The 8,263-nt window shown below is 35.6% G+C and overlaps 1 long non-coding RNA gene and 1 other non-coding gene across 2 annotated transcripts; one reads left to right on the top strand and one right to left on the bottom strand.

Moving 5' to 3' along the window:
* Window positions 1-1,485: 1,485 nt before the first annotated feature.
* Window positions 1,486-1,592, bottom strand: LOC116071624. Its single transcript, XR_004111030.1, has one exon. It is a non-coding gene; the product is annotated as a U6 spliceosomal RNA (small nuclear RNA).
* A 966-nt stretch (window positions 1,593-2,558) lies between these two features.
* Window positions 2,559-7,777, top strand: LOC116070909. Its single transcript, XR_004110624.1, has 3 exons — window positions 2,559-2,735; window positions 6,170-6,254; window positions 7,407-7,777. It is a non-coding gene; the product is annotated as an uncharacterized LOC116070909 (long non-coding RNA).
* Window positions 7,778-8,263: the final 486 nt, after the last annotated feature.

Genomic DNA, 8,263 nt, shown 5'->3' on the forward strand with positions numbered 1-8,263 from the left:
ATATATATATATATATATATATATATATATATATATATATATATATATATATATATATATATATATATATATATATATATAGAGAGAGAGAGAGAGAGAGAGAGAGAGAGAACAGTGATAACACTGGTCACAGTTGCATTGCTGCAGTGGACCGCCACTGTGGGCACTGGGCACTGGGTGGGAAGGGGACAAAAGGGGGAGGGTAGAATGACCTATACCTGGTGTGCACTGGGCAGCACAGGTATAGATGTCTGCCTGCACACTCTGCCCTACCAGGGGTGTCTGGGACTCAGTCCATGGGGGTCAGAGATAACAAGACAGCTGCAAGGGGTCCCCTGGTCTCCCAAAATGCCAGAGACATAAATCTCAGCCTCTGGACATCACAGGTCACACTGAATGTCCTGGAGGGGCTGAGAACAACGGGAGAATGGGGGGGAACAAGGTGGAAGCTTGGCTGTCCTGCCTTAGCACAGCAAGGAGCTCTCAGTCCAGCCTTATGGCTGCAAGCGATGGGGCCGGGTCATCATGGAGTGTCTAGTTTAAAGGAGGTAATGCATAGTCTTAAGATATTTTATTATAGAAAAGGGAGAAAAGAGGCCAGCCGTAATCATGTGAAGAGAGAGAGAAAGGAGGAGGAGAGGAGAAGAGAAGAAGAAAAGAGAGGCAAGAGATGAAGACAGGAGAGCAAGAGAGAGAAAGAGAGAGGTGAGCAAGAGAGAGGAGGGGGCAAACAGCTCCTTATATTGTGGGGCTGGGCTATCTGTGGGATAGGGCAATCTGTCTGTGGGGCAGGGCATGCCTGGCTGTATTCAGATGATCGGGAAAGGGTCCAGCTAGAATACTGGGAGCTTGGGGCATTGTCTACGTGATAAAACACACCTCGCCTGCCTGAGGAGGGGAGTGCAGTGGGAGGTTGGGACTGAAACAGGGGTCAGGGACTCAGGAAACATGGCCAAACACCTTCCGTCCCTTGCAGGCAGAAATTATTGCCCACCAGACCTGTACTCAACCAGTACCAGGTTGCCGGAACAAACCACTGCCCCACCTATTTATAATGTTTGTGTTTGCGTGTGTGTGTGTGTGTGTGTGTGTGTGCGTGTGTGCGTGTATGAGTGTGCCTGTGTGTGTGTAATACAAATATATGTATATTCCTATATATACATATATACAAAAACATATATATACATGTAAATACATGAAATATAAATGTATAAGATAACCATAATATATATTTATTATATGTATTATATTATACATATTATACATTTGTTACATTTGTACATTTTATGTGTTAGATGTAATTATATGTATATAACACGTGGTTATATATTATACATGTAATATGTGTTAATTATAGATATATATGTTATATATTTTGTTGACATACATTATGTTGTAATATAAATTAATAACTTACTATCTAGTGAGATCTTTTTTTGGATGGTTTTTTATTTACATTTCAAATGTAAACCTCTTTCCTGGTTTAAAAATATGGAATGTTCCATGAATTTGCCTGTCATCCTTGCTCAGTGGCCATGCTAATTTTCTCTGTATTGGTCCAATTTTTGTATATGTGCTGCCAAAGCAAGCACTCTAGTGAGATTTACACTTGGTGTTTTTCAGATTAGTAAATGATTTTATTGCTTGACAATTTGATATATCTAAGCCAAAGACCAATGGTTTGGCAGTTCAGTTAAATATTATATCATATTCCTTACTTATATATAAATAAACATATGTGTGTTATATGTGTTTGAGATTATTAAGAGGATATACATTATATATATGTGTGTATATTCAATATATATGTACATATATGCATATATTGTATGTATATGTATATATACATATATGTGTATATATGTGTGTGTATATATATATATATATATATATATATATATATGTAATTCAGAAGTTAGGACCAATATAAAAGAGGTAAGAGGTGTATCTTCCTAAGCATGAGTTACTTTAACTCACTATTTTATTTTTCTACAAGTTTCTACATTTAACTTTTTATTGCGACCTTAATACATTTACCTGCCTTTATATGCCACATTTCCAAAATGCATACATCTGTGAATAATTGTGTTAACCTATGATTTTCTTAAACTTTCAACTCATAAATAGTTGAATAGAAACAATTTCTGGTGTTATTGTTCTACTTTTTGTGTCTTTTTCTTTCAAACTGAAAACTTTACTGATATTTTGTGCCACTCCTACATTTACTAGTCTTACTGTTGCCCGCGCAGTCGTCTCGCCAGCAAGAAGACTCGCGGACACTAGGATCCTTCTGCAGCAAACATTTATTGCCCTCATCCAGAGGGAAAAGGGGGCGAGCCAATAATCAGCACTGCTCATATACACCACAGCACAGCGTGTCCACCCACAGCACAACGTGTCTGCCCATGATTGGCTGTTTGCTCATCACCCCACGTGACGCCCAGGGATGGGCCTTGACTAGGCGTCTTTCACTCTATGCACATGCTCAAACAGTTCTCTATGCACATGCGCAAACAGTTGTTTACCAGGAGTCAACAGCGGAAGTAGGCACCATCTTGTCATGGCGAATGCCTCTCCAGCTCTACCGCTCTCCACATCTTACTTTCAGCAACACTCTTATTTCTTGTGACTCCAACAGAATAGAATCAAGATGTGAAACTTTAGAAGAGCAATCAGTCAGTAGTTTAATAAGAGCAAGCTAGGACACAGAAATTCTACCTTTAAAAAGAGAACAGGTACAGTAGAGCCTCTGTCCAAGTTTCTTTCTTCTCTCTCTGTTTTCCCCTCCCTAGTACCTCCCAAGAGTGGGTACTTCTGAAAAAATAAATATGGTGGATATTTTTTTTTCAGAATCTCGTTTCTTCAGAAAATCAACTGCCACCCTTAGCTATCTAATAGTAAAAACTATTTATAAGTATTAAATGGAACTAAATTTGTGAAGCTCTCAGGTTCAGTACTCTGTACAAATTTCTGGAGTATGATTGGGCAGGCCCTGCAAGAGCCCACCATTAGCAACTGTTGTTCTTTATCTTTGTTTTGGGGTCCTTAAAATGGCTTATATGGAATGGAAGCAAACCACTCTATGTAATCTTAACAACTGTTAGTCAATGACTTCTATCATCTTACATTTTACTTACTAGGACACTGCGATAGAACAGCTGGAGAGATCTATTTTTCCACCATCTATTTTTCTTTTATCTATTTATATGTGCTTCTTGGTCAGTTTCTTCTAGAGTTAACTGCTTGTCTAATCTTGTTGCCTACATACGAAGAGATAATATCTATATTGCAATGGTAGTTGACAAGCTATATTCATTTCACCTGCAAGTGAAATTTGTAAGAAAATATATATATAGGATCTGGTTGTTATAAGCCATAAAAAATGGCATTTTAAAATTGTGCATGACCCATAACAAACAAACTTGATTCCTCTTAGATATTCATTTCTTTTGCATAAAATGTGTGCTAAATAATAGAGTAAGATAATTTTCAATGTCAAGGTGTTTTCATTAGCTAGATCAATGCATTAAAATTTTGTTAGAAATCATTTATTTAATGCACTGTAATGGAAGAACCTACATTGGTCTCAGAAAAATCATAACCAAATGACTGCATTTAGAAGAGACAATAAATGTTTTCTATAGTATAAAATAGTCACCTTTTATACTGTTATTGTAGAGCCCTATAAATACTACTGGGCAGCCTCTTGCACTTAACAACAATATGAGTTTGATTTATAATTCAGTGAACAATGACTAGAACAGTTTGTTTTTAAAAGTTTAGACCCAGGTGACAAAGAACTGTGCATGTATGTATTTCTGAATGTCAACTGGACTGTATCTCCTGTTGAGATTAACAGCTGTTTAAATAGATTTGTTATAGATATAAGCATAGTCCTAGGAAAAATCCCTAATTTCCTTTTCTTGTATAGAAGCAAATAATCTTGTGTTTTCAACAACAAATTATAATATTTGTTTTTAAAATTTAACATCATGAAAATAGAATGCCCAACCAGGGCTCTCATAATCTTTCAACCTCCACTTCCTCATAGATTCCCATGCATCGATGAAGGCATTTGATAAAGACATATCATTTAGCAATGGATGCTTAAAAGTATCTCAGTCTCCTCATATTTTTTAGTTCTTTGTCTCTGTATTTATTGGCTTCTGCAAAAAGTTTCTCAAATGAGAGTTGAATCTCATTTAGACACCACAGAACTGATACACATATGGTCTCAGTATGATAGCACGTACAAGGCCTGAAGGCTTGTCCAGGTTCAAATCAGACAAGATTACAGCAAGGAAAAGAGAAAAAGAATATGAAATCCCACCCACAATAAACAAACTGTTTGCATTATACCCTTCTGAGAGAAGGAAAAGCAGTTTTCTCGAACGGCATGTTACTGGGTAAATCAAGCAAACTCCACTGAAGACCTATCCCAGGAAGTAGCTGGCCAACACTAAATGTGTGTTGTCGTTATTTTTGTGTGAGCTTTTTACTTTGTATTTTTTGTGTTATTGGTTGTTTTGTTGTTGTTTTGGGGTTGTTGTTTGTTTTCTTTTTTAGTTTTGCCCCTCTTTTGATATAAGATACAAAAAGATAAAGCTGGGTAAGTAAGGAAGAGGGGAGGAGTTTTGAGAAGTTACAAAAATATGGGAATGAAAGGAATATGATCAAATATATTGCATAAAATTAAGAAAAAAATCATGTATTGAATTTAAAAAAAGGAGTTTCAACTCAGTAAATAATAGTATGACTACATGTCAATAAGGAAACATTTTCCAATTTGATAACAGTTGTATTTCCATGTCTCCTCAGTAAGCCATCACACTTCATATGTAAAGCATGTCTAGAAATAAATGACAATACTTTCTTCTTCCTCCTCAGGATAATATGCTACTACTCTTCACCTTCTATTTTGGAAACGTAATTGTCAAGCAAACAACTTTTGTCACTTTTCTCAGTAAAAAAATACTCTCATAAACCTAGGAACATGAAGAGTTTATTCAACATGGAGAAGCTTTATAGTTCAATCCATTCTTCAGAGAAGAAATATCAGAGTGCAAATTATACTTTGCATTTAAATAGGCACCCACTTACCGTTTCAAAATTCATCATGTTCATTATTTTTTACTTCATTTTTAGACATGGGTATTAATGCCAATTTGCACCATTACAACCCAAAAGGTGAATCAAATAAATCTCAAAGCTAGTGAGTACACTGTGCTCAACTCACCAAAAACACATTAATCAAATCAGGATAAAATCTAATTTATCAGCTATAAATTCTAGTCTCCAACAATAAGTTATATTTCATAACACTGAATTCAATGTAAAGCTTATTAATGTTCATTCTCCTGACCTTTTAATTTCTATTTTCCTCCTAAAATCTACTCTCTATCTCTCCTTCCCTCTCTCTTTTTCCTTCTTCTCTATCCCTCTCTAACTTGTCCCTACTGTGTCTGAAATCTTCCCCCAGTCTTCTTTTAGCAGTGTATTCTCTTGTATTTCTAACTCATTTCATCTTCCAGCTGATTTAAACTCCTTCCTGCATCATCTTCAGCTGAATCACATTACTGTACCTTTTTATTGTTAAATATGTAACTTAATACAACTCTATCAAGGTTAATAATAGACTAAGAAATGCAGACAGCTTCAATATTTAAGAAATTGTCTCTACTATTAAGTGTTGAGCTCAGATGACTCCTAATAATATATAAACATTTTTCATATGTATATATTATTTTATATACACACACACACACACACACACACACATAAATGCAGTATTGTCCATCCATAAGCAATATCTTAAGTACTATATGCCTTTTGGTAAACACAGAGCCAGTCTTGGTTTTAAGCCTCTGATGTATGTTTTTGTGGGAGTTGTTTTTTTCCATAACTAATATTTCTTTATGGTAAATGCTTGGGAAAGGATAGATCAATTTCCCCCATTTTTGCTTTCATATACCATATAATAATGGTCATGTTTTCATATTTTATGAGGCTCAGGCTTATGATTACTTCAATGAGTTTCTACAAAATTGAAATAAAAGTTAAAATTCTACATTCTGTATAAGGAAGATGTTCCTTTGAAAGTTATAGTTCAGGTTATTTTCTATATCTAATTGTTGCCCCAGTTTTCAATTTTATTGAACTTTACTTGCAGGTGTGTGTGTGTGGGTGCTTGTGTGTGTGAAGTCAAACCAGACGCTTTGCCAAAACAGAATGGACAAGGAACGTGATGATTTGAGGTAATTATATCCAGCTGTTCACTTAAAATATGTGCAAAGGTGGTGGGAAATCTGGAATCTTTTTGACCAGTTCTGGATTTTGGAGAATGGGATCCTCAACTCAAACTCTGGACTGGACTGTCAGCTGCTCTCTGAGTGACCTCATTCATGAACGTTAGGTCGATGCAAATTCTGAGGTATGTGATCTTGGCAAATCCCATCATACACATGGAATTAAAGAACTGTGGAGAGATTGCATACCCATGAACTAAGGAGCCTTAGGACAGTTCCTCTCCACACTCCAAGGTGGCTGTGTGACTGGAAAAAAGTGACTATAATGGAGCAGTCACAAGGGGTGACCCACTTTTCATGGTCCTACTGTGGACCAGAGTTGAGAATGCCAGGTCTGCCATCTGCAACATCTTCCTGGGCTGTCACCCACCCAGGTATTGGGCTTTGTTCATGGGAACATGACAAAACTGTCATTTTGAGAAGTCATTTTTCCACTCCTAGTGCCACACACAAAGAAGGAATCCAGTCAGCAGAGGGAACTTGCCTTCCACCAAGCTAGAAGAACAGGAGCAGAGATCTAGGGTAGAAAACAACACAACAGACATGTGTTTGTGATTAGATCATATAACCCAAGTACTCCAGAGGCACAGGCAATTGTATCATCATGAGTTTGAGGCCAACCTGGTTTACACAAAAATTTCTAGGCCATCCTGTTTAAGAAGAAGATCCTGTCAGAAAGTAAATAAAAAAAATTCTTAAAATATATATTATTATTTTCATATAATTTATTACATAATTGTTATTAATTGTTGAAAAATATTGAAATATATTTTATTTCATATAATTATATTTGTATTTTGTATATTTAAATATATTAGATAAAAAGTATATATAAGATATATATATATAAGAATATGTATGAACATATATCTAAACACACATATGTATTTATATAATATATATTTGTGATGTGGCTTGATATACTTTCCCTAGAGTTACAAACTGAGAATAAAATATTAGAAAATTCAGTATTAATAAAGGCTATTACCATTACCCTCGGTTACCTGCCATAGATTGTTAGTAAAACTTATTGCTGAAGAAGTTACACACTTTGCTTGTAAGACATTGAACTTATTGAGAAACTTGCTCCCTGATGGCTAGCTTCCATGGTGCTACAGAATCTGCTGAAGGAGAAACAACTTCAATTATCTTTTCAAAGGACAGATGTTGTTTACTACAACAGTGACTTGCAGGCAAGATCTGGGACCTTGTGCAACAGTAGTAAAACTCTTAAGGAGTGACAAATGCTTCTTGATTGGATTTGACACTTGATCCACAGGATGGAATTCATGCTTCATACTGTTTATTATGATCAAAATCCATGGCAAGGGGATTCTTATCACCTGTATAAAATTTATCAATTTTGTTTTGTTTGTTTTTAAAGTATTTTTTAAAGTCTTTTGACACTTAAATATAATTATTTGATTTTTCCCCTTTTCTTCAGACATTTCAATAAACCTCTTGCTCTGTTTCAAAGATATGGCCACTTTTTCTTTCAATATTGTTCCTCTGCATGTTTAATGAGTGTGCATACATCTATATATTATCTACACACATATATATTACAAAATACATAAATCTTACCTGTTCACTGTATATAATATTAAAAGTAATTATGTTGTCAGGACTGCCCATTTTGTTTTAGATAACCAATTGCTAAGGTCATCCCTGGGGAAGAATATTTCTCCTGCATTCATCATCCCTTAGCTGCCTATACTTTGTGAAATTTCATGTTACTGAACTGCCTTCTAAATGCTTATACTTAGATCCCTAGATTTCTATTTCTGCTTTCTACTTTCAGCTTTGATCTGATTGTTATTGTTGTCTTTTTTACTGGAGAGACTCATAACAGTTGCCATGCTGAGGTTGTCCCTATGTGTGGAAAGTCACAGATGGGACATCCATCGATATCAAAATCCTTCCCAAGTCTCCAATCATAATACAGGAAAGGGAGCAGA

The sequence above is a fragment of the Mastomys coucha genome, unplaced genomic scaffold (assembly GCF_008632895.1).
Source record: "Mastomys coucha isolate ucsf_1 unplaced genomic scaffold, UCSF_Mcou_1 pScaffold22, whole genome shotgun sequence".
Lineage (NCBI taxonomy): Eukaryota > Metazoa > Chordata > Mammalia > Rodentia > Muridae > Mastomys > Mastomys coucha.